The following is a 27,845-nucleotide window of genomic DNA, read 5'->3' as shown; positions in this document are numbered from 1 at the left end:
CGCTTGCTCCTTGGAAGAAAAGCTATGACCAACCTAGGTAGCATATTAAAAAGCAGAGACATTACTTTGTCAACAAAGGTCCATCTAGTCGAAGCTGTGGTTTTTCCAGTAGTCATGTATGGAAGTTAGATTTGGACTATAAAGAAATCTGAGTGCAGAAGAATTGATGTTTTTGAACTGTGGTGTTGGAGAAGACTCTTGAGAGTCCCTTGGACTGCAAGGAGATCCAAGCAGTTCATCCTAGAGGAAATCAGTCCTGAGTGTTCATTGGAAGGACTGATGCTGAAGCTGAAACTCCAATACTTTGGCCACCTGATGTGAAGAACTGGCTCATTTGAAAAGACCTTGATGCTGGGAAAGATTAAGGGCAGGAGGAGAAGGGGACAACAGAGGATGAGATGGTTGGATGGCATCACTGACTCAATGGACATGAGTTTGGGTAGGCTCCAGGAGTTGATGATGGACAGGGAAGCCTGGTGTGCTGCACTCCAGGGGGTTCCAAAGAGTCAGACACGACTGAGCGAAAAGCAATATTCAGAAATTTTGCAAGTGAACTGTTAAACCATTGACATCACACATGTCGGGAAATTGACAAATACCACAAATCTAGACATTCATTTCTCCCCAAAGAGCCAATGTACCTACACACGACTGCCACTTTTTTGCTCTCCATACCCACCTGGGCTCTCTTCTCTACTAGATAATCCTTTTTAGTTTCATCATCAACCTTCCACTCCATTCTCCATGAATTATTTTCCAAAATATCCATTCTCCTCAAACTTCTTACTCTAGTCCTTCCTTCACTCTGGTCACATTTCATAAAGAAAATAATTACATCATCTGCCAATTCTCTCACCACCCTGTCATATGTACCCTGTAATTTCCCCACATCCTTCCATTCTAATTTTTCCTTCTTCCTTCCTGGTATAAAATTTTCCCCTTTCACCTGGATCTCACCTTCTTCTGCCTCCTGAGAAACTTCTGTTCGATTATCTCTTTTTTTTTCCTGTGTTGATACTAGCTTCTCATTAGTTTGTAAATATTCTCAAATTTCTCCAATTAGAAAAAAGTATGTCTTAGCCCCCTACATCCCTCCTACTATGATAGTCTTTCTGGAGCTTAGGACCATGCCAGGCTTTCTGAAGGGAACCTCCCACCGACAATAGTAGCTGCAATAGTAGCAGTAATAATAGTAGTGTCTACAATAGTAGCTCTGGAGCCAGAGAGTTGGGGTTGAGGTTCGGGGTCTGTCTCTCACTATGTCTGCTACCTTAGACAAGTGACTCAACCCCTCTGTGTCTCTGCTTCTTCATCTGAAAGCTGGGGAATACAGTCGTACTTATCTTAATAAAGGGGTTGACACAGCTAAAGCACTTAGATAAGTGCCGGACATAGCAAACAGCAATTATCAGTTATGCACGATGAACTATTGTTACTCTTCACTTCACTGCCCTCCACTGCTCAGGTCATCAGCAGTCCTCAAGTTGCTAAATCTAATGTGCATATTTCAGGCTTGACATTCTCAAACTGTTCTGCAGCATCTGACCCTGCATCCTGGTAATTCCCCCTCCGCTTGAGTTCCCTGCCACACCATCCTCTTTTCCTTGTAACCTCATATACTGTGTTTCCTATTCTAAAAAGCCAGTGTATATACATACTATATACACTACCATGTGTAAAATAGCTAGCTAGTGGGAAGCTTCTGTGTAACACAGGCTGTATTCTGTGATGACCTAGAGAGCTGAGATGGAGGGTGCAGGGAGCAAGGTCCAGGAGAGCGGGGCTATATGTATACAGATAGCTGATGTATGTTGTTGTACAGCAGAAACTAATGTAACATTGTAGAGCAATTAAATTCCAAAAAAAACCCCAAAATAAACAAATAAAAACAAAACAAACAAATGTCATTATCATGACATTATGATAATGATAATGTCATGTTCTTCCTTGACTCCAGGCTCCTTGAAAATGTCCTAAGTCAGCTGGCTCACAAAAAAATATTCTGGGGCTCTTATTATTAATAACAATTATTGTCAATAGATAGAGTTAGGTGAGTGACAGATAACAGGTTCAAAACCATCCTTACTATGTGTTGTATAAGCTAATTCCCAGCTTCCTGTCCTGCTTGGTGTAACTATACTATTCATGAAATGTTCACTGTCAGGAAAGTGACTATTTAAAGGTCAGTCTATGTTAGAGGTAAGAGCCAGTTCATATTAAAGTTCATATCCTATTAAATAATAGTCCAACACAGAACCATCAATGAGTCAGGCCACAAGCATCATCCCTAAAGGAACAGGTAAACAGGACTGAATCACAGCTACACTGTGTTCTTACAAGGGTGGGAATGTCTCCAGCACACTTCTGCCCACTCACTCCTTGAATACCACTAATGTTACCCATGTAAGTTTCTAACACCCACTATGTTATCCTGCACATCTCAAATTTTACCAATGAAAACTCATTTCTAAGGTTAATTATACTAAATAATAGTGACTGTAACCATGAAATGAAAAGATGCTTGCTCCTTAGGAGAAAAGCTATGACAAACCTAGACAGTGTATTGAAAAGCAGAGACATCACTTTGCCCACAAATGTCCATATAGTCTTAGCTGTGGTTTCCCCAGTAGTCATGTACAGATGTGAGAGTTGAACCATAAAGAAGGCTGAGTGCTGAAGAATTGATGCTTTCAAATTGTGGTGCTGGAGAAGACCCTTGAGGGTCCCATCCATGGACTGCAAGATCAGCCCTGAATATTCACTGGAAGGGTGGATGCTGAAGTTCCAATACCTTGGCCACTTGATACGAAGAGCTGACTCATTGGAAAAGACCCTGATGCTGGGAAAGATGGAGGGCAGAAAGAGAAGGGGGCGGTAGAGAGTGAGATGGTTGGATGGCATTACCATCACTCAATGGACATCAATTTGAGCAAACTTCAAGAGACAGTGCATTACCGACTCAATGGACATGAGTTTGAGTAAACTCCAGGAATTGGTGATGAACAGGAAAGCCTGGCGTGCTGCAGTCCATGGGGTTGCAAAGAGTCAGATGTGACCAAGGGACTGAACTGAACTCAGAAGGTAGTGGAGAACAGAGGAGCCTGGTGTGCTGAAGTTCTTGAGGTGGCAACAAGTCAGACACGACTTAGTGACTGAACAGCAACAACAAGCCCCTTAGCTGTTGATGGGAAATAACCAAGCTGAAACACTTGTAGGAGCTGCTTCTGAAGAATGATCTTCCCCATCAACTGGATACACCCTGAAGTGCGAGCTCCTCATTAAAGCATCTGGCCATTCCCATCTAACATGGATAGTACTTCACCAGCTCCAGGGAGGTTTTGTAAAGTTCATAAGCATCGTAACAGGTCTTGTCATATCCTTTTTCAAAGTGAACCATCCTTCTTCCTACACCTCCTCCAGCCCCTCTGCTCCTGGAGAAATTCCATAAATATCCCAGATCAAGATTCAGATGTGGCTTTCTCAGGGCCGCCTCCTCAGCTCCAGGGAAGCCTAGTAAGCTCCAGGGAGCCTGGACTGTGAGCTCTGCTCCACTCTGCAGTGGTACAGTTGCATTTAATTGAAACTGTTTATATACTTATCTTTTTTTTTTTTTTTACCTTTAAGACTGTATGTTCCTTAAGATCAGAGGCTGGGTCATTCATTGAGCATCTATTTATTCCCAGGGGACCTCCATACACCTGGTATCATGTAGGTGCCAAGTGAATGATCTTGGAATCGACGAAAGGAAAGAAACCCAATAGCAGTTTACATTGGAAACTGCTAGTTTGTTCACAATGATCAAACCTTTGGAACGTCTATGATGCAAAAGGATGTGAACTACGATCTGGAAATATAAAGAGGAATGAGTCAGGGGCCCTTATCTAATGAATTCACACTCAGTTAGATAGATAGAGACACAAAATGGGCAATGGTCATAGAACACAGATCAAGATACACACCCCTACTTCCAGGGGAACTGACTGATGGGGTCAATCAGGGTAATACCATCACCTTGTTCTTAAAACTGATTCTGTTATCCAGGTTTAAGTCAAAAAGTTCTGACATTACCCTGATCAGACCTTGCTTTAGAAAAGGGCACAGGATATATTATAGGGCCAACAAGACACACGGGGAGTTTGGCTGGGATTTCTGAGACAGAAATCTTACTCTTTTAGAGCTTTCAAGAGAAATGTTTCCTCTTCTAGTCTGTCTGTGATGCACAAAAAAAGCCTGGGACTTCAGCATTTTGCTGTCATGGAGGCAGCCAGTCTTATGCAAGTCTAACATAATAGAAGGCAAAGAGGAGAGGTAGAAAGAACCGGTTCCTTCATACACAGCAGTGTGCTGCTGAATCAATATAGCTGTGTCTCATATAGGCTTTCTATTATAATTGAATTTTCCCTTATCCCAGTTTTCTCCCTACTTTTCACTATTTATATTTGAAAACCATTCATTATAAATGTGAAAATAGGGCACATAATCTAGATTTCAAGATTTATATCTCATATATTCCTCTGTATGCACTGGCTAATAAAGCTGCTGTTTTGACCGATATGGCTAGTCATTGAAATTAATTGTAATAAGAACACTCAGACACTAGAGTGGTCTGGTGGCATTAACCAAACCACCCGTAGTTTTGGCATCAGGTAAACACTCAACCTGCTTTGAACTGCCAGGCATTTGCTTGTAAGACAATTAGTTGCATTAATAGAAGAAAAAAGAATCAGGGTGGGGAGAGAAAAATGGTAGCAAATGGAATAACCAACCCTCAATGGCAGAATGCTGCCTTCTGTAAAAAAGGAGTTTCTGTACAATTCATAGATTAGAACAGAAAAAAAAATCAAGAATAACTATAAAATCACTGCAAGATGATTAGGAGCCAAACCTTTTTGAGGCAGGATTCAAACATATCTACTACAGAGTGACCTATCCGCCAGTGCACAAGGGTTAGCAGCATTCCTTATACAACTGGAAGTCAAATAAAATATATTTTTCAAGTGCTTTGAGAAGCTCTCCTCATGCTTGTTTGGAAAATTTAGCACAGCAACAGCATTCAGAAGTAAATCCCCACCCTACAGCCTACATAGAAAGAAGGTGTAAACTGAATCTTATTATTTCTGCTGCTTCTGTTTCCTACCCAATCCAAGGTAACTGAAAAGAATTAATTTAACTCTTACAGAACATCTGTTTATTTCAATCAATTTCAGCAACATTTTGTATGTGATTATTTTAGAATACTCATGTTTAACAATTACTCCATCCATAAAAAAAAAAGCCTGAATCTATAGCCTCAGTTCAAAGTGCATTAGTCTTATGCACTAAATCTCACTGCCAACCACACCTGGCCTGTTACCCTAGCAAGGCTTGTAGGTGCAATGTGAAATAAGGCCAGTGCATGCCATAAAGAGCTGGTGAGTTGTGGCAAAGAAAAAATGATGGGCCCACATTAAAAAGGAAGACTGAAAATAGTCTTAAAGCAGGGTTCCTCAAACTCTACACTATTAACACTTTGGGTCATGATTAACATCTTTTGCTGTGAGCCATTGTCCTATGCATTGTGAGATATTTAATAGCATCCTGGCCTTCACTCACTTGATACCAATATCCCCTAGTTATGACCATCAAAAACATCTCTAGGCACAGCCAAAAGGCCCCTGTCCTGGTTGAGAACCACTGGTTTAAGTAAAATAATTTCCAAATGAAATGATGACAAGTTGGTGTTTTATGAGCACTATCTAACTCTTACAGGGCCTTCAAAAGTAGTTCATCTTAAAGGGAAATGCAGTTAGTGTGAGATGGAACAAACAATCATCTAAGGCCCGACGACAGTCCTGGATTCAAAGGCTAAATGGTACTGTTCTAGGCCCTGGACATTGAACACGGACTGAGATAATAATTTTGTCCTGAAGAACTTCCTAGTACTTTGACTCCCAGCTAAGGTGGGGGAAGGAAGACAGAGAGCCCTATGGAAAGGCACGGGAGACTCTGCATGCTGCCTTGGATTTGGGAGGAAATGTGGTCAGAGGAGGGGTAAACTGGAGTTAAGCAGATTAATGGAGGGCAAGATGGGTTTTGGAGGCCAGAGCAGAGAGGAAGTGATTTCCATGAAGAGCAAAAAGGATTTACAAATACCAAGAATGAAAAGAGAAGGTGGCACAGATCAGCGGGACTGGAGAAGAGGATGGGGAAGGGCTGACTGGCTTCTCAGTGTGTCTTTGAGCAAAGTGATGAGCTGGAAACAAGTGCAGTTATCTTCTAGGACCCTCGTTATCTGCTGGAAAAAGCTTACCTGTTCTTCCAAGGAAATCCATATCTACACATATGGAACAGCCATGGTGTTTGTTTGATAACAGAATCAGTGCTGTGTTCTTGACTACATCAAAAAACAAAAGCACTGGGATGGCACCATCTCAGCCTGTTAAGCATTAATATTATTTAATTTCACTTGTGTTCTTACCTCCATATAGCTTGGCACTTTTCTCTCCAGAATATTCTTACACACTCATCTAGTAAAAATATACATAATTTCATCAAACTGCTGCTGCTAAGTCGCTTCAGTCGTGTCCGACTCTGTGCGACCCCATAGACGGCAGCCCACCAGGCTCCCCCATCCCTGGGATTCTCCAGGCAAGAACACTGGAGTGGGTTGCCATTTCCTTTTCCCATCAAACTGCAGATGCTGTCTAAACTGTGCTGCTCATTTTACTGAGCAAGATGCATGGTGGGGCACAGAGGTCTATTCAGAGCCAGAGGGTATCAGAATTCCAGAAGCTCTGACATCCAGAGCTGGTTTGTCGTTGTTTAGTCACTCAGTCGTGTCCGACTTTGCAACCCCATGGACTGTAGCACGGCAGGCTTCCCTGTCCCTCACCAACTCCAGGAGTTTGCTCAAACTCATGTCCATCGAGTTGGTGATGCCATCCAACCATCTCATCCTCCGTCATCCCCTTTCCCTCTTGCCTTCAATCTTTCTCAGCATCAGAGTTTTTTCCCGTGAGTTGACTCTTCGTATCAGGTGGCCAAAGTATTGGACTTTCAGCTTCAGCATCAATCCTTCCAATGAATATTCAGTGCTGATTTCCTTTAGGTTGACTGGTTTCACCTCCTTGCTGTCTAGTGAACTCCATGAACAGAGCTGGTTTAGGGGAACTGTACTGAGAAGGCAGACCAGTGAAAAAAAGTTTAAGAGCAGACAGGTATTTACAGTGTTCTTCAATTCACGTAAAAGACATTGCAAGTGGACTTTATAAGCATACTTTGTATATTATATTTAATTTCCTTTCCATGACTGTAAAGAAAACATCTGACCGGGCCTCAAGATGTAAGAGAGCCAAACCTAGCCCTTGGTGTATTTTCACTGTCTTCAACCCCTTTTTAAAGCTATGAACTCCATCATTACACCTAGTGGATTTAGGAGACTAGGGAGATATAGTGTGATATTAAAAATGCACTGGCACCATACTCAAGAGATCTGGGTCTCTTGATATTTTCTACATAGCATGATGGCAGAAATCGAAGAAGAGCTAAAGACCCTCTTGATGAAAGTAAAAGAGGAGAGTGAAAAAGTTTGTTTAAAACTCAACATTTAGAAAACTAAGATCATGGCATCCAGTCCCATCACTTCATGGAAAATAGATGGGGAAACAATGAAAACAGTGGCAGACTTTATTTTGGGGGGCTCCAAAATCACTGCAGATGGTGACTGCAGCCATGAAATTAAAAGATGCTTGCTCCTTAGAAGGAAAGCTATGACCAACCTAGACAGCATATTAAAAAGTAGAGACATTACTTTGCCAGCAAAGGTTCATCGAGTCAAAGCTATGGTTTTTCCAGTAGTCATGTATGGATGTGACAGTTGAACTATAAAGAAAGCTGAGCACTGAAGAACTGATGCTTTTGAACTGTGGTGTTGGAGAAGGCTTTTGAGAGTCCCTTGGACTGCAAGGAGATCCAACCAGTCCATCCTAAAGGAAATCAGTCCTGAATATTCACTGGAAGGACTGATGCTGAAACTGAAACTCCAATACTTTGGCCACCTGATGCAAAGAACTGACTCATTTGAAAAGACCCTGATGCTGGGAAAGATTGAGGGCAGGAGGAGAAGGGAATGGCAGAGGATGAGATGGTTGGATGGCATCACTGACTCAATGGACATGAGTTTGGGTAAGCTCCGGGGGTTGGTGATGGACAGGGAAGCCTGGTGTGTTGCAGTCCATGGGGTCGCAAAGAGTCAGATACAACACAGCAACTGAACTGAACTGAATTAGCATGACTGACACTGTGTTTCCATAGATAAAGCACGGGAATTGATTGACGTATGTTCTGACAACCTCACCAGCTTGTCATGGGGATAAAAATAATAAAACCATATAAAAGTGCTTTTAAAACTTAGACCTTCTAGAACTTCAAGACCTTCTAGAACTAACACCCCAAAAAGATGTCCTTTTAATTATAGGGGACTGGAATGCAAAAATAGGAAGTCAAGAAATACCTGGTTCGGCTCAGTTTAGTTGCTCAGTCATGTCCGAATCTTTGTGACCCCATGTACTTCAGCACGCCAGGCTTCCCTGTCCATCACCAACTCCCAGAGCCTACTCAAACTCATGTCCATCAAGTCATCCAACCATCCATCCAACCATCTCATCCTCTGTCATCCCCTTCTCCTCCTGCTTTCAATCTTTCCCAGCACCAGGGTCTTTTCCAATGAGTCGGCTCTTCGCATCAGGTGGCCAAAGCATTGGAGTTTCAATTTCAGCCTCAGTCCTTCCAATGAATATTCAGGACTGATTTCCTTTAGGATTGACAGGTTTGATATCCTTGCAATCCAAGGGACTCTCAAGAGTCTTCTCTAACACCACAGTTCAAAAGCATTAATTCTTCAGCACTCAATTTTTTTATGGTCCAACTCTCAAATCCATACATGACTACTGGAAAAACCACAGCTTTGACTAGGCAGACTTTTGTTGGTACGGTTTTTAATATGCTTTCAAGGTTGGTCATAGCTTTTCTTCCAAGGAGAAGTGTCTTTTAATTTCATGGCTGCAGTCACCATCTGCAGTGATTTTGGAGTCCCCCCAAATAAAATATCTCACTGTTTCCATTTTTTCCCCATCTATTTGCCATGAAATGATGGGACCAGATACCATGATCTTCATTTTTTTAATGTTGAGTTTTAAGCCAGATTTTTCACTCTCCTCTTTCACCTTCAGCAAGAGGCTCTTCAGTTCCTCTTCGCTTCTGCCATAAGGGTGATGTCATTTGCATATAGGAGGTCTTTTATATTTCTGCCGGAAGTCTTGATTCCAGCTTGCGCTTCATCCAGCCCAGCATTTTGCATTATGTACTCTTCATACAAGTTAAATAAGCAGGGTGACAATATACAGCCTTGACGCACTCCTTCCCCAATCTGGAACCAGTCCATTGCTCCATGTCAGGTTCCAACTGTTGCTTTTAAACCCTCATACAGATTTCCCAGGAGGCAGGTCAGGTGGTCTAGTATTCCCATCTCTTTAAGAATTTGCCACAGTCTGTTGTGATCCACACAGTCAAAAACTTTGGCATAGTCAATAAAACAGAAGTAGATGTTTTTCTGGAACTCTCTTGCTTTCTCTATGATCCAACAGATGTTGGCAATTTGATCTCTGGTTCCTCCACCTTTGCTAAAACCAGTTTGAACATCTGGAAGTTCACGGTTCACGTACTGTTGAAGCCTGGCTGGAAGAATTTTGAGCATTACTTTACTAGTGTGTGAGATGAGTGCAACTGTGCAGCAGTATGAGCATTCTTTGGCATTGCTTTTCTTTGGGATTGGAATGAAAACTTATCTTTTCTAGTCCTGTGGCCACTGCTGAATTTTCCAAATTTGCTGGCATATTGAGTTAAGCACTTTCACAGCATCATCTTTTAGGATTTGAAATAGCTCAACTGGAATTCCATAACCTCCACTAGCTTTGTTTATAGTGATGCTTACTAAGACCCACTTGACATTGCATTCCAGGACCTCTGGCTCTAGGGGAGTGATCGCACCACTGTCATTATCTGGGTCATAAAGATCTTTTTTGTATAGTTCTTCTGCATATTCTTGCCACCTCTTCTTAATGTCTTCTGCTTCTGTTAAGTCCATACTGTTTCTGTCCTTTATTGTGCCCATTTTTGCATGAAATGTTCCCTTGGTATCTCTAATTTTCTTGAAGAGATCTCTAGTCTTTCCCATTCTATCATTTCCCTCTATTTCTTTGCACTGATCACTGAGGAAGGCTTTCTTGTCTCTCTTTGCTATTCTTTGGAACTCTGCATTCAGATGGGTATATCTCTCCTTTTCTCCATTGCCTTTTGCTTCTCTTCTTTTCTCAGCTGTTTGTAAAGCCCCCTCAGACAACCATTTCGCCTTTTTGCATTTCTTTTTCTTGGGGATGGTCTTGATCACTGCCTCCTGTACAATGTCACAAACCTCTGTCCGTAGTTCATTAGGCACTCTGTCTATCAGATCTAATCCCCTGAATCTTCCACAGTGGAATTTGTCACTTCCACTATATAGTTATAAGGAATTTGATTTAGGTCATACCTGAATGGTCTAGTGATTTTCCCTACTGTCTTCAATTTAAGTCTGAATTTGGCAATAAGGAGTTCATGATTTGAGCCAGGGTTATCCCCCAGTCTTCTTGTTGCTGACTGTATATACCTTCTGCATCTTTGGCTGCAAAGAATATGATCAATCTGATTTTGGTGTTGACCATCTGGTGATGTCCATGTGTAGAGTCTTTTCTTGTGTTGTTGGAAGAGGGTGTTTGCTATGACTGGTGTGTTCTCTTGGCAAAACTCTTTTAGCCTTTGCCCTGCTTCATTCTGCACTCCAAGGCCAAAGTTGCCTGTTACTCCAGGTATCTCGTGACTTCCTAGTTTTGCATTCCAGTCCCCTATGATGAAAAGGACATCTTTTTTTTTTTTCGTGTTCATTCATCAGTGTATATTTCTCAGTCACCCACTGATGAACTGTGCTCCCCACTCTATTCTGAAACTAGTGGGTGAAGAAACCATATTTGTTATACTCATTCTTAAACTCCCCTTGTCTAGCAGAGTTCTTGCCACATAGTAAGCACTCCATAAAAATGGATTAACTGAAATGATTAAGGGACTGAGTGTAGAAATGAATGGACGGTAAAATTTCCACAGATTGTAGGACAGCAACATCAATCCTAAAGGAAATCAACCCTGATATTCATTGGAAGGACTGATACTGAAGCTGAAGCTCCAATGCTTTGGCTACCTGATGCAAAGAGCCTACTTATTGGAAGAGACCCCGATGCTGGGAAAGACTGAGGGTAGGAGGAGAAGAGGGTGACAGACAATACAATGGCTGGATGGCATCACCAACTCCATGGACGTGAGTCTGAGCAAAATCCAGGGGATAGCGAAGGATGGGGACATCTGACATGGTGCAGTCACAAAGAGCTGGACACGACCTAGGAACTGAACAACAGCCAGTGTTTTCTCTATTTCTCTGATTATAAAAACAATGCTGCTGCTGCTGCTAAATCACTTCAGTCATGTCCGACTCTGTGCGACCCCATAGACGGCAGCCCACCAGGCTCCCCCGTCCCTGGGATTCTCCAGGCAAGAACACTGGAGCGGGTTGCCATTTCCTTCTCCAATGCATGAAAGCGAAAAGTGAAAGTGAAGTCTTTCAGTCATGTCTGACTCTTCACGACCCCATGGACTGCAGCCCACCAGGCTCCTCCGTCCATGGGATTTTCCAGGCAAGAGTACTGGAGTGGGGTGCCATAATCCCTCAACTTATTCAGGTCTCTATATATTACCTTTGGAGAAGGTCTTCATTGACTGCCTATGCTAAAATGTACCCTTTCCCATTATCTGCTCTCCCCTTTGGCCCTGCTTTATTTTTTGTAAAACTTACCTCTATCTGACTTACTTGTGTGTAACTTAATTGTGTGTTTATTTCTTTATCCCCAGACTAATAAAATGGGTAAGAGGGAAGTGATGGTGGCAGCAGTATGCTCCAGGAAGAAAGAGTATCACTGAAATTGTTCAGAATTGAGTGATATTAAAAATGATTGACTTTTGGTGGTTGGTTTGTTTGTTTTTTAATTCTCTACAGACAGTGCACCCTTTATTACCTGCATTCACGATGAACGATCCCTCTGCTTCACCCTTAGTGCGTCAATGCAAACCCCACTAGAACAGAGATAGCTTTTGGTTTTTTTTCATGGCTTTCCCCCTACATTAGGTAAATTTAAGGGCAGTATAAGCATTGGAAAATAAATATTGACATTTAAAAATAGCCATTCATAATCCCTTCACCCAAAAGTTAAATGGTTTTTTAAAAACATTTTAACATGTTTTCTTCCACCCTTTTCTGTGTATTTTTTTAACATAAATAAGAGCATGAAATGTAACTCCTATGCCTGCAGTTTGTTTTTCCTTAATAGTTTCTAAGTAGTTAAATGAATACAATCTGAAAGCAGACAGCCACAGTTCCAATCCCTGATCTGCCACTTACTGAAATGTGAGCTCTTAAGTCACATACTTAACATCTTTGAGCCTCAGCTTCCTGATTTTAAAAATAGGCTAATCACATAACTGCCTCGTTGGGCTGTTAAAAAGATTAAGCGAGATAATCTATGCGCTTGGCTGGTGGTATGTGAATGTTAGTTTGGGGCGTGGACAGCCTCTAATATGGTCTGCAGTGATCCTAGCCTCCGGGTATTTGCATCCTGTGTAATCTCCTACCTTTGAGTGTGGACCATGACTCAATGCCAGAGAAGTGACTAGTGACTCACTGCCAGAGAAAAGAATATAGCAAAAAGTAATCGGGATGCTACTTCCGAGAACTGGTTACAAAGAGACTGTGGCTTCTGTGTGGGACCACACTCTTGCTCTCTCCTTAAACTCTGAGCCAAGCCAGCTGCCTGCCACATGTGAGCTGTTAGGTGAGGTTCCTTGTAGCAAGGAGCTGAGGGAGACCTCTTGCCAACAGCCAACAAGATACTGAATTCTGATGACAACATGAATGAGCTTGAAAATGAATTCACCTGTTGAACCATCACGTAAGACCACAGATGCAGTTCAAATGGATTGCAACCTTTTGAGAGACTTTGTCGCATTGGCATTCAGATTAACTGTGCCTGGATTCCTCATCCACAGGGATTCTCTGGTAGCTCAGACGGTAATTTGCCTGCAATGCAGGAGATCTGGGTTCAATCCCTGGGTCGGGAAGATCCCCTGGAGAAGGAAATGGCAACCCACTCCAGTATTCTTGCCTGGAAAATCCCATGGCCAGCGGAACCTGCTGGGCTACAGTCACGAAGAATTGGACATGACTGAGCTACTTCACTTTCACTTTAAATTTCCTCATCCACAGAAACCATGACATTAAAAAGTGTTTGTGATTTAAAATAATTTCTACATTTTGATGGAAGTCGTTATGAAATTTCAATATAGGAGAGTGTAGAGAGTCCCCTGGAAGGTAACATTTTTCTTCCCCACGAAGTTTTTGAAAAAGATAGGAAACAGGACTGGGAGATGGGAAATCAACATACCTTTTTATTAATAAAAGCTAAGCTTTGGTATGTGGCTTGGTATGATAGCCGCATAATCTTTCAACTGAGTCACAGAGGTAGGCAGACTGAGAATCCTGTCTTGGACAGTACTGGATAAAACAGGCTTTTTCATGGGGCTGGAAAGAACAGGACTCTGGAGAAAGATTCTGTTACTGGGAAGAAACAAGAAAACAGAAGTCTTCCAGCAGCCAGATACCCGAAGGGAAAAAGGATTGAGTAGATCATGCTCAGTTTTATGACTCAAAGTTACTAGGTAACTAGGAGCAGCATGGATAATGAACAGGGCAAGTAAACCCAGGAGCCAACAACCATGGAGTCCGCTGCACCTAGAGGGAACTTAATCAGTATTGATTGAGTAGCACTCCTGGTCTCATTTCAGTCTTTACAAACTACTTATGAAAATCACCGTAATCACTGTACCATATTCATCATGTGGTTGTACTCCAACTTATTAAACTAATCACATCTTGTTAGAAATTTAGATTATTTCAAGTTTTTAGTGTTGTAAGTATGCTGGTGTGAATATCTTTCTTATTTCCTTAGCATAAGTCCCCAAAAAGAGCACTGTTAATTCACAGGTTAAAGTGAAGTTGCTCAGTCGTGTCCGACTCTTTGCGACCCCATAGACTGTAGCCTACCAGGCTTCTCTGTCCATGGAATTTTTCAGGCAAGAGTGCTGGAGTGGGTTGCCATTTCTTTCTCCAGGGGATCTTCCCAACCCAGGGATTGAACCCATGTCTCCCACATTGCAAGCAGACACTTTACCCTCTGAGCCACCAGGGAAGTCATTCACAGGTTATGAGCATTTAAATGTTTCCTCTATTCCTAGGGTTAGTTGTTCAGTCCTGTTCAACTCTGTGCAACCCCATGGGCTGTAGCCAGCCAGGCTCCTCTGTCCCTGGAATCAGGCAAGAATACTGGAGTGGGTAATCATTCCCTTCTCCAGGGAATCTTCCCAACACAGGGATCAAACCCAAGTCTCCTTCATTGCAGGTGGATTCTTTACCATATGAGCCACCAGGGAAGCCTATTTAGCAGTATATTACTAAATAGGTCTCAAAGGGCTGATTAACTTTTTCTCTCATCAATGGAATATAAAAATATGCTTCTGACCCTTGAAACCTTGGATTTTAGATGTTATTTGATAATCTTTGCTAATTTGATAAGTGAATCATATCTTGTCCTTATTTTAATTTGCAGTTCCTTGGTTATTATTAAGGTTGAAGACTTTTCATTGTTAATCGGCCATTTGTATTTCCTTTCCTCTAAGTTATCTGCATGTTTCTGGTGTTCATGGATCCATTGGCATTATCCATCTTCATCCTTAGGGCAAACACTCAATTGCCCTCTCTTCTGGAGCTGTGTGATCCCACAGAGAAGAGGGACTGAGAAAATGCCACAGGATGTTTTCAATTATTCGTAATTTTTCCGGAATAACCTTTTTTTGGACTTAGTTTTTCAAGAGTGTTTCATACTCTGTTGTTGTTGTTTAGTCACTAAGTTGTGTCTGACTCTTTTGCAACCCCGTGGATTGTAGCCCACCTGGATCCTCTGTCCAGGGATTTTCCAAGCAAGAGTACTGGAATAGGTTGCCGTTCTCTTCTCCAGTGGGTCTTCCTGACCAGGAATTGAACTTGTGTTTCTTGCATTGCATTGGAGAAGGAAATGGCAACCCACTCCAGTATTCTTGCCTGGAAAATCCCATGGATGGAAGAGCCTGGTAGCTACAGTCCATGGGATCACAAAGAGTTGGACACGACTGAGCAACTTTCTTTCTTTCTTTTCTTGCATTGCAGGTGGATTCTTTACCACTGCACCACCAAGAAGCCTCATACTCTATTATGGTGCATCAGTTCAGTTCAATCGCTTAGTCGTGTCCGACTCTTTGCGAACCCATGAACCGCAGCACGCCAGGCTTGCTTGTCCATCACCAACTCCCGGAGTTCACCCAAACCCATGTCCATGGAGTCGGTGATGCCATCCAACCATCTCATCCTCTGTCGTCCCCTTCTCCTCCTGCCTTCAATCTTTCCCAGCATCAGGGTCTTAATGACATTGAATGTAGCATGATACAATGTCAGGTTTTGTTCTATGGGCTTTGCATAGATTAATGCACTGAATCCTCACACCGACTACCAAGTAGCTACTATTTTTATAACCATTTACAGAAGAGGAAGCTAAGGAGAAAAAGCACTGAGTATCTGTTTTGCCCCAGGTAAAACAGATAACAGGTGGCAGAGCTTGAGACTTTCCATGCCAGGGCGTGAGAGTTTATCCACTGATCTACCCAGTACAACACTGTGGTTAACCCTAGAGGATAATGGACTTAATTTTCCCTAGCAAGTCATCCTCAATGAATAATGTGTCTCCACATCAAAAGGATAAGTGTTCTACATCACTCTGATAAGTTTTAATAATAAAATGGTTGTTTTCAAAATCAAATAAGTTTTTTTCTGATTATAAAGGATCTGTTTATTTTTATGTTTAAAATGTTCAGAGAGTTCATAAAAAAACAAAGAAAAATGATGTAAGTTCATCCTCCAGAAGTAGAAAAAGTACAGTATAAAAAAATTCAAGCAATCTGAAATTCTACTTTTATATTATGGCAACAAAATCTGATGGGATGAGGGAGGGGATTAAAAGCATAAATCTTACTTGCTCTAAAAGACTTTCACACTACCCATTGAATATATATATATATATAAAACACTAACATTTAGATGTTACTAAAGGAACATACAAACTGGGGGAAACTTAATTATTTAGGTACAAGCTTTTTAAATTCAATCACAGAAACGAGATTTCACTTAAACAGAAGGAAAAAAGCATTTAAAAACAGCCCAGATAACCTCGGATATTTGGGTTGCTTCCTCTAATTCTATTCCCCCTTCTGTTTAGAACACTAATTTGTTGCATTTACTTTTACAAAAAGAATGTACCACACACTTAAGTTAATCAAACTTACATAGTAAATCATGGGTGAATGCAATTTAGATGTACACTGCAGACCTGAAACCATGCTACTGAAAACTGATGACTTCCATTTTATGAAGTCATGAAATGACTGGCTGCTCTAAAAACTATGCCAAATATTTAAAATCAACTGAGATTGATTTTTGGTTATTGGGGCTATTCAAAAATCATATAATCCTAAAACTACAAGCATAAGCACACTGTTCACATTTAATTTTAAAAATTTAAACAATAATTTTTAAAGCCTAAAATAGTCTTTACTCGAAAATCCTTTAAAACTAAACATTGATTATTCTTCTAAAATCATTAATTATCTCATGCCTTAATTGTCAGTGTTACCAAGTGAGAATTGATCCCAAATATATATTTTCTGGTGTTAATATCTATTTCACCTGTTTGAAAATACTGTGAAAAATTATACTTCACAATGTAGGGACATGATATACTCAAGTAAAGGCAAGCACCATATGTTCATCCTCTTGTCTAACAATATACCTGGTTCATAGTAGACATGAAGCCAGTAATTGTTGTCCATATTTTCTAACTAAAGGTAAATATATTAGACCTTGAATATTTTCTATTTTCATGCCAGTATATCACTAAACTTCTCTTTCACTGGGTGTTTAAAATGCACGGGCTTAAGAAGAATTAAAAAATAGGATCAGTTACTTTGGCAGCAATCCAGTGATACCTCTGTTCTTGACCTCTTTTGAATCTCTTTGATTAAAAATCAAATATTTGATTGGATTTAAACTGTAGGGTTTTTTTTCCCCCTTTCTCTGTTTTTACTTTATCTTCCACCCAATGTGGTAAGTACTTATCTATACAGAGTTGCCCATACAGAAAAAAAGAGCAGAACCAAGGTATATCCTAACTTCACTTCTCACTAATCTGTAACTCTGAGCAAATTTCCCATTTGCAAAATAATAGGATCTAATATTGTTCCCTTATAACATCACCTAACAAAATCATAATACTACCCATCATCATCATGTTTAACAACTTCCACAATCCTTGCCTATTCTTAGGTACACTGTAATTTCTTTTCAATGTTATTTTTATTTCTAATTATCCAAGGTAATCAAAGATGTGCTTTTATCAAAAATAGACTTCCACCAAAAAATAGAAAAATTCTAAAAATGTGGATGGGAAAAACCCAAAAAAGATAAACATTTGGAAAATCTGACAGAGTTGAAATGTTCCAAAATCGATGACATGATTTTGACATACTATGTGACAGTGAGTAAGTCCTGTCTTTTCTATTTCTGGTTTTGTTCAGAGCCAGCCAGGGGACAGGATGGAGTCAACAGCTCACGTGATCTTACATTCCCTAGCTCTGTTGCTGGGCCTGAAGGTGCTTGGTGTCTCTCTCATTTCTAAGAGAAACGAGATGCGCCTTAGTCAGTGTGAGGCTAGCCTGTAAGATGGTATGGGCTCATCCTGGCACTGGGGTGCTCTGGATTGTCCCATCAGTCCAGCAGCCACGAGGACTTGTCCGTCACTAGATGGGGGAGCAACCCTAAGTACCGTATTTCCATGCAATAGTGCGCAAAGGTACCCAGCAGGTGACAGCATGGAAGAAAGAGTCTCCTCGCCCCCTTCTATCTTTGCAGGGAGGCCCTAGAAGTTTTCCTGTTTTATCTCATTGTCCAGTGGAGGTTATACCTACTTCTTGAACATACCTCTGTACCCTAAGATCAAAGTAACCTGAACCAAATCAGGGTTTTGGTGGGAAAGAAGGGGGTCAGAGGTAGGATATTTTAGATTGGCAATATAGTGTGCCTAATTTAGATGAACATATTTAATACAACAAGGTAGGGGAAGATTTTAATTTTTTTAACAACAGCAACAAAAACCCTGAGCTTCAAATACAATAAGTAACTTGTCATAGACCACAAGACTACATAGGAATGGAGCAGGATTGAAATTCAAGTTTCTCTCGCTAGATATAGTTTTATTCTTAATATCAAGTTCACAGATTAACTCCCCTTTGACTGTTAAATAATTTAACTGAAATGAGTACGTTTGTTTTAGCTTTGTATGTGTACAAATTTATGGGATAAATAAAAATAATTCCCTCAACTCTATTTGGTAAGATATTAATTTCCATAAAGATACTGAAAGGCTTAAGTAGAATTTACAAAAGAAAGAGGCTAGAACATAAGGAAATAGTAGAGTTGAACACCGAGTAGATAGAGAGCCATGGGACTTACTTTGTTTTAAAAGACAAAACCAGCTACTAGTTATAAGGCAAGAAAATTATTACCATTAACAATGAATGACAGTAATACACCAGCAGATTCCTACAAAGTCTTTTCTGTTAGTTTAATGATGTAGGAAACAAGATACTATTTATTCTAGTTTTGCTATTGACTTCTACATTTACTAGTGATATATTTTAACAGATTTCAGTATCACTTGTGGTCATCTAAATGGTGATAAGAGACACCACCATCTATTGGAGACAGTGGGTGACCCACAGACCTTTCACAGGAGAATGTTTTTGAAGCAGACTTGTTTTACTTATGCTAATGTTAAAGCGAGTTTCCTGTTTTAAAGCACATTTCAGCTGGTCTAAATACAGCAGAGACCCTGAAGGAAGCCATATTTAAATTAACTCTCCTTTGTATGGCTTTAAATTCTCACACTGACTGTTTGATTTTGCAATTTTTCTTACTGCCTGGCAAGGGCAAGTAATTCTGTATGCTAAAATACTATGTTCGAAATTGGCACAGTTATCAGTAACTGCAAGAATTTACCCAACAATTATTTGTGCAATTATTTATATTTCAAAAAATACCTTTCTGTTGAATGAGTACTTGCAATATAGATTTCCATCATTAGAATTAATTAGGCATAAAAAATATCAGTGTGCATTCACAAAGACGCAGTGTGGATTTGCCTTCCATAAAGTCTCATGTTCAAAGCAAGGATTTATGTAGAATTTCATGTAAAAATGTATCTATAATCACTGTGTTTCTACCTTCAAACTGAGCATAAGGCTTAGGGCGGCAATATCTTACACCTACACACTGCAGCTGTGTTAGTTCTCTCATCTTTTTTATTCTCTTCTTACCTTTAATTAAAATGCATTAAAGAAAGAAAAAAGACACAAATGGTTGTAGAAAGCAGCATTTAAATGGAAACGATTGCTCTAAATGCTGCTGTTTAGGAAATATATGGCGTGGTGTGCAGCTTTGCAAGGCGTCAACAAGTACACACGAGATAACGTTAAGGATTATCGATTATGATACTGGTTAGAGTAAAAGGACTATTCCTGGGATCTGACTTCCAGATGGAATTTTTCAGTCTATAAGCCAAGGCAACTCCTGAATCTTTCACTTTTTGAAATCATGTGTGTTTTCATAAAATTTACAAATGCATATAGCATTGAGTTACTTTTCCATTGCTGCTATAGAAAGTTACCACAAGCTTGGTGGTTCACAGCATACAACTAATGTATTAAGAGTTCTGGAGGTCAGAAGTCTGAAATGGTTTTTCTGGGCTAGAGACAAAGTGTTGGAAGGATTTTGCTCCTCTCTGGAGGGTCTGGAGGAGAATCTGTCTCCTTGCCTTTTCCAGCTTCTGCAAGCTGTCCTTATGGCTTGGCTCCCTTCCATCTACAAAGCAAGCAATGGCCAGTCCACTCATAACCTATTCCTCTGACACTGACTCTTCTGCCTTCCTCTATATTATGGACCTTGGTGATTACACTGACCCCAAATGGACAATCCAGGATAATCTATCTCAAAACCAGCAGATTAGCAAATATGACTTCATCTGCTACCTTAATTCCCATTTCAGTTCAGTTCAGTCGCTCAGTCATGACTGACTCTTTGCGACCCCATGAACCACAGTACGCCAGGCCTCCCTGTCCATCACCAACTCCCGGAGTCCACCCAAACCCATGTCCATCAAGTCAGTGATGCCATCCTGCCATCTCATCCTCTGTCGTCCCTTTCTCCTCCTGCCCTCAATCTTTCCCAGCATCAGGGTCTTTTCCAATGAGTCAACTCTTTGCATCAGGTGGCTGAAGTATTGGAGTTTCAGCTTCAACATCAGTCCTTCCAATGAACACCCAGGACTGATCTCCTTTAGGATGGACTGGTTGCATCTCCTTACAGTCCAAGGGACTCTCAAGAGTCTTCTCCAACACCACAATTCAAAACCATCAGTTCTTCGGCACTCAGCTTTCTTTATAGTCCAACTCTCACATCCGGACATGACCACTGGAAAAACCACAGCCTTGACTAGATGGACCTTTGATGACAAAGTAATGTGTCTGCTTTTTAATATGCTGTCTAGGTTGGTCATAACTTTCCTTAAGGAGTAAGATGCTTAAGGAGTAAGCATCTTCTAATTTCATGGCTGCAATCACCATCTGCAGTGATTCTGAGCCCCCAAAAATAAAGTCAGCCACTGTTTCCCCACCTATTTGACATGGAGTGATGGGACCAGATGCCATGATTCTAGTTTTCTGAATGTTGAGCTTTAAGCCAACTTTTTCACTCTCCTCTTTCACCAAGTAATTTAACATATGCAAAGGTTGCAAGTATTAGGTCAGGGCATTTTTCTAAGAGGCCATTGTTCTGCCAACCACACACAGACACAGATATACCCCACTCTAATACAATTAGAAGTATAAATATTTAGTAGTCCAGTATTTTCACTCAAAGATTTGACATATTTAAATATGTATAAACCACGCGTATTTGAGCACTATATAACCTATGTATGCAAGTAATTACCACTTTGTATAATAAATGTACAGGCAAATTCATAAATACTCCTAAACAAAACAAGTCATGTGTTAAATGCACAAAATTAAGTCTAAGCTCTTCTGCTTCACTTCCCTGGTTTTTACCTTGGCTGCTGTGTCATACTTTATCCACCTACTTGTTCTAATAAGGTGTTCACCACACACCTCTGTTTCAAAAAACAAAGGCATATAATCACATATGTACACATACAAACCCACTTATGAGCACACATCCACACACCTAATCAGGTTTCTGAATCAGTCTCTCTAAGGGAAGGAAAGCTTTTTCATCCTGATTTCCAAGGATTCACCTTGCAGTTGGCTGTTGCGAAATCCACTCCCATGATGTTTCCAGGACTGAAGCCACTCTAATCCCACGATGACTAATTCTAAGAAGGCTATGGTTACACCTGCATTCAAAGTCTGAGTCCCCCATCTCCTTGCAATGTAGGCATACACCATACATCCTGGTTCACCTCTAAGCGTAGACTCACATTCTGAGGAATTGTATTTTGATTTCTAGGAGGATCCTAGAATCCTGACTGCGTGTTGACGGCATTAGGGTTAGATTGTAAGATCTTGCGCGCTCAAATTAATTTCTGGCATGCCTGCTGCTGCTGCTGCTGCTAAGTCGCTTCGGTCGTGTCCAACCCTGTGTGACCCCATAGATGGCAGCCCACCAGGCTCCCCCGTCCCTGGGATTCTCCAGGAAAGAACACTGGAGTGGGTTGCCATTTCCTTCTCCAATGCCTGAAAGTGAAAAGTGAAAGTGAAGTCGCTCAGTCGTGTCCAACTCTTAGCGATCTCATGGACTGCAGCCCACCAGGCTCCTCCATCCATAGGATTTTCCAGGCAAAAGTACTGGAGTGGGGTGCCATTGCCATGGCTACTGAGAGGAAAATCATATTTATTACACAATGCATTTTGTTCTATTGAAAATGGAAGAGGAGTTACACTGGCAGAATTCACTCTGTCTTAAGTAACATGCTCAACCTAGAACAGCTTATTAGGCAACTAAATTCCCTAAAACTTTTATTCTTCTAAGACATTAAATCATTGCAATAAATATTTACTAAACACCTATTAACAGCCAGGCTCAGCTCTAGGCACATGGGATACATGAGTATACAAAAGAGAAAAATGACCCACGTCTAACATGTGTCATGTCACAGAGCAGAGCAGCACACTCAGGCCACCTCAGATAAGGGGCTTCCCTGGTGGCTCAGACAGTAAAGAACCCACCTGCAACGCGGGAGACCTGGGTTCGATCCCTGGGTTGGGAAATACAGGACTTTGTCATAAGAAGCCACAATGCAGGAAGGAAACAATGGCAGACTGCCTTTCTCATGGTCTTGTTCTTCCCTAGACCTGCTTCTCTTTCCATTCCTATTGTAATTTACCTTTTGGTGTATTGTTTTACATACTCACTCATCACTAGAACGTAAGCTTCAAGACAGCAGGCAGGGGATTTCCTTGATGTTGGTCATAGCAGAATCTTCATGGCTCAGAACAGTGTCTGGCAGATAGTAGATTCTCAAGAATTTATTTGTTGAATGAATGAATAAATAAATAACTGAACTTTGCCTCTTGGTCCATTCCTGATTACTCTCCTCCTCGGCTCCCATGTCATACTTTATGCAGTCCCTATGATCTGTCTTTATTGGCATATACTGAAAAAAGAGAAGTAGCATTTTGTAACTGTAGCTGTCTTAGTTTTCATTTCTTCATCTGTAAATTGAGAGTAAAAAAGCTTTTACTGGCTATCTACTGCTGTATAATAAATGACCCCCCAATTTAGTGGCATATAACCATAAAAAACAATAAAAGTGTATTATTTCATATAATTTTTAGGTGCCAGGAATCTGGAATTGGCTTCGCTGGGTTCGTAGCACCAGGGTCTACTAGCCAAAGGCTCTCATGAGGTTGCACTTAGGAAATTGGCTAGAGCTGCATTCATCGGAGGCTTAACTAGGGTTGAAGCTTTATTTCTGGGCTTATTTCTGCATTGTGGGCAAATAATGCAGGTTGGTGATCGGAAGCCTCAGTTCCTCAGTTTGTGGTCCTTTTCACAGAACTGCCTGGAGTGTCCTAATGACATGGAGCTGACTTCCTTCAGAGTGACCCAAGAGTGGGCAAGGCAGAAGCCACGTGGCTTGTGTCACCTAGCCTCGAAAGCCACACACCATCCTTTCTGCAGTATCCTACCAGTTACACAGGTCAGCCCTGTTCACTGTAAGACAAGATTGCACAGAGACACCAATACCGGGAGGTGAGGATCACGGGGGAATCATCTTCAAGTCTGGCCACCAGAAGATATTTAGCAGGATGGTGGCTGGCATTTAAATAAATCAGACATGTCAAGTACCTGGCATGATGCCAAGTACATAGTTATTAGGAAATATCAGCTCTGTTTGGTTGCTCAGGTTTCGCTGAGCTTTTTTTTTTTTTAATATGTATTTAGTGATAGAAGATTCTCTCTCAGTGCTTTCTGTAGACATCTGCCTTTATCTACGGAATTCACTGTGTTTCTCATCCATTCATTCAACAAGTCTGCCTTCCTCAAATACTGTAGAACATGTCAACCTTATTCACCTAAAATAAACATTCTTGACACCAACCACAAGGTGAAGTAATGACCCTCGATGGTATGAGAATGCACTATTTCTTGGCATCTGTGCAATGATATTATCTCCTGGATTTCCAGGGTACACCTGAGGTCTGGCGGCCGTAAGTAAGTTGGCCACCTTCTCTAGCTCACCCTGATCACTTTGACCCTTTCAACATTACCTTCTCTGCTTCCAGCCTCTCTGCACACAAAGAGAAGTCTATCACGGCCTCAGTCTAGATGTCATGAAAGCAGACCTCTGTGGCCTCAGTAAACAGAGCTGTGCAGAAATAAAAGGGATAAGGAAGTGGATGAGTACAAGACTTTGACAGAGGACTGAAGACCAAGCTGGGAGCAGAGGAAAAAAAAAAATCTTTCTAAAACAAACTTTTCACCAAATCTGAGATCAAATCATAGGAAAAGGAGAAATCTTGAAAACCTCATTCTCCTTGATTTTGTTTTGAATGATAAGCTGTTGATGAGTGCTCTCCCATATGCATTATTTTTGCACATTTGAAGAAACTAATCATAAGCCTCCCCTGAAGCTGGCACTTGTTTAACTCTGTATTGCCAGCAAGGGTGCCACAGGAGCAGAGGCCTCACTTCGGGTAGTTAGCCCAAGATTAAACTTCAGCTGGAACACTGGGAGAAGCTGGTATGCTGAGTCAAAGCAAGTTCCAGGTTTAATTTGATGTTTTCCATGCACGATCAAAACTGTGGTTTTTCCTAACTGTGGAGATATTGCCTCCTCTGCTTTCTTTTATGGGTTCCCCGTAGAGTGTGTGTTATGTTCTGATATTTGAAATTGATCATGCCGGTTCTATTTCAAGGGTGATAATAAACCTGGTACCAAAGCTGCGGTTAGTGAAGGTGACTTAACCTTTCTTCTAATACGGTCAATTGATTTTGCCTTGTGGCACAAACTGATTTCCACTATGATCTGCTGATGACTTCAATTTACATATCACATACAGATGAAGAATTAGAAATGGAAGAGAAATCGTTGTCTGGATTTTTGCACGGAGAGCTGAAAAGAGTTATCCCTCCTTACGTCCAGACTATTATTATAAGTGTTGCCATTAAGGAATTCATAGACAAATTAAAACCTTTTATTATCTGCTATGTGGGGATGAACATGTACAGAATATCAGATTTTTCCATTTACTTAGGAAGGTAAAGATCAACATGCCAAAAATCTTGAAGCAATTTTAAGATCAAAATGATCCTTGCCATTGTGTGGTGAAACAAAGTTAAGTTTTAGAATTAGATAAAACAGACTTACTGTCCTCAGTTTCTTTATCTGCTGAGAAAACAAAGAATTCCTGCTCGTTAGTTCTGTGAAGGTTAAATTATTTAACATCTGCAGCACCTAGAAGAATACTAGGTGAATGTTGAGTAAAATGTGAGTTCTCTTCTTTCTTGGAATGGTTTTTACAATATATGTACAATTGTTGTTATTGTTTCTTCATTTCTGGGTCTAAATAATCTCAGGTATTATTCTCATTTGCTACAACAGATTTCCTTCATATCCCGTATTGGCTGGGTTACAGATGAGTTACCCAGTGACTGATTGAGAAATAGATCTCTGAACATTTTATTGTCATCTTAAAACGTGAATATAGGTTGGATCACAACTGCTTTGGCATTAATCAAAATATATGCAACACTTACAGTTGTTCTTTATATGGCAGTTTTCACTGGTGCCTTGTGACCTGTTCACTATCGAGGGTGAAAGTCCAGTAAATTTCATTTTTGTGGTTTAAAAAGCTTTATTTCTAAATGATTAGTTGGCTAGAAAAATGATAAACATACTAACTCAAGACTTGGGTGAGAAAGAGATCTGATACTACTTGTAAATTCTCCACTGCAAACAAAACCAGCATTTATATGACGAAAGAAACATGTCGACCCATTATCAGCCCTTGGCTTCCCTGGAGGCTCCCATGGTAAAGCGTCTGCCTGCAATGAGGAAGACCCGGGTTTGATCCCTGGGTCAGGAAGATCCCCTGGAGAAGGAAATAGCAACCCACTCCAGTATTCTTGCCTGAAAAATTCCATGGACTGAGAAGCCTGGTAGGCTACGGTCCATGGGGTTGCAAAGAGTCAGACACGACTGGGCAACTTCACTTCACTTCACACATGATTTTAAGTTTCCAAAACTGGGATTAAAAAGATATCCAACAAGGACCAAATGGGAACATGATACATGTGTTTCTAGAGTTACTTAGAAATTACTTTGTAAAACGAACTTTGATATTCATGGATTGAGAAATAAAGATGCCTCTAGATAGCTTAAAGCAGCATTATGAAGGTAGACACATGCTATATTAGCATAGTATTTACTCCTGTTCAAGTAGAAGCCAAACTTCTATTTCTTTATATTATGCCTTCTGGAGACCGGGAGGAGAAAACCAATTTACTTAAGAATTAAAACAATAACTTTGAAAACAAAGCCCCAGGAAGCTCAAGGACATGGTAATAATTGTACCTCCAGAATGAGGCAGCAAAATCTGTATCTTTTATTGAAAAAGATTGGGGTGGACAACGGCTGTAAAAACAATGAGATTTTAGTGACTTAAAAATGGGAAGACAAATGCTATGAGGTTTTCACTGAAAACCTTGTGCTAAAGAAATTAATACATATCCAGAGCTATGGCATATGCATATTGTGTTTGGAAATATCCTGATGTGTTTAATGCAAATTCTTAAACACATCAGGATAAGTTTGGTCACTAGGTCATGTCCAGCTCTTTTACAACCCCCATGGACTGTAGCCCACCAGACTCCTCTGTCCATGGGATATCCGAGGCAAGAATAATGGAGGGGGTTGCCATTTCCTTCTCCAAGGAATCTTCCTGATCCAGGGATCAAACCAGGTCTCCTGCTTGGCAGGCAGATTCTTTACCATTCTTTACCACAATATATTACCTAAAGTAATACATTCAAGGCCCTGTATGCATCTCATCCATGGTTTAAATTTGGATTAAGGGGCAAAACAGAAGTCCTAGTTTGTTTATTATATGAAACATAATTTAATAATCAATATAACTGCTAATTGACTCAACTCAGTAAAACATCTTTTTACACTAACTCTCAGTAGTCAGTTTCCCTGAATTTGTTATGCCTGTGAATGTTGGAAAACCATGGCCTTCCTTGGTATGATAGCTGACACGAGTTTGACTTCTCGCTGTATTTGCTTGCTCAGTTGATTTGGTAATATTCATTTCTCCTTAGATTTTCTGTATTCATGTTCTGAAACACTTTTTCTCTTTACATATAGACTTTAATTATCAAAAGGTAAGTGGGCTTCCCTGGTAGCTCAGCCAGTAAAGAATCTGCCTGCAATGCAAGAGACCTGGGTTCGATCCCTGGTTTGGGAAGATTCCCTGAGAAGAGAATGGCCAACCACTCCAGTATTCTTGCCTGGAGAATTCCATGGACTAAACGAACCTGGTAGGCTACAGTTCATGGGGTTGCAAAGAGTCTGACACAACTGAGCAGCTAACATAAGAACGACGTTAAAGTACAAAGACAGTATGTTTGTTGAAGGAATTACCTGAGGGGCTGAAGATAGCAAAATGTTTGTGTAAACTAAAAAATGCTTTCTTACAAGAAACTCGTTCAACAACTTAAATCTGTGTGTCTGTAGGCAGATTTTATAAACTCAGGGCTGGGACTACTAGAGAGACTAATTTTGTTGCTTTGGCCTTGGTTCTAGAAAGAATTACTTAGTTTTTTTTTGTTTTTTGTTTTTTTTAATTGCTTGAAACTTTCACAGTCCTCTAGGAGTTAAGAACGTAGGCTCATTGACTTTATATGAGCCGGACCTGACTCTCCTGATCTGGCCATGTTTGTTTGTTTGTTTTACCATACCAGACAGCATGTGAGATCTTAGATCTCTGACCAGGGATGGAACCCATGTCCCCTGCAG

General features: G+C 40.7%; 1 long non-coding RNA gene across 3 annotated transcripts in view; it reads right to left on the bottom strand.

The window, feature by feature from the left end:
• Positions 1-334: 334 nt before the first annotated feature.
• Positions 335-27,845, bottom strand: part of LOC139180226 (uncharacterized) — a 271,671-nt gene continuing 244,160 nt past the window's right edge. For all 3 annotated transcript variants that reach the window (XR_011564551.1, XR_011564552.1, XR_011564553.1), the window contains 3 exons: positions 24,097-24,194; positions 22,738-22,979; positions 335-7,149 (listed from right to left, as the gene is read on the bottom strand). This is a non-coding gene — a long non-coding RNA (uncharacterized lncRNA). The remainder of the gene's footprint in view (positions 7,150-22,737; positions 22,980-24,096; positions 24,195-27,845) is intronic.

Source organism: Bos indicus, chromosome 27 (genome assembly GCF_029378745.1).
Source record: "Bos indicus isolate NIAB-ARS_2022 breed Sahiwal x Tharparkar chromosome 27, NIAB-ARS_B.indTharparkar_mat_pri_1.0, whole genome shotgun sequence".
NCBI lineage: Eukaryota > Metazoa > Chordata > Mammalia > Artiodactyla > Bovidae > Bos > Bos indicus.
The sequence above is the reverse complement of the archived record's forward strand: the minus strand, read 5'-3'. Positions and strand labels throughout refer to the sequence as shown.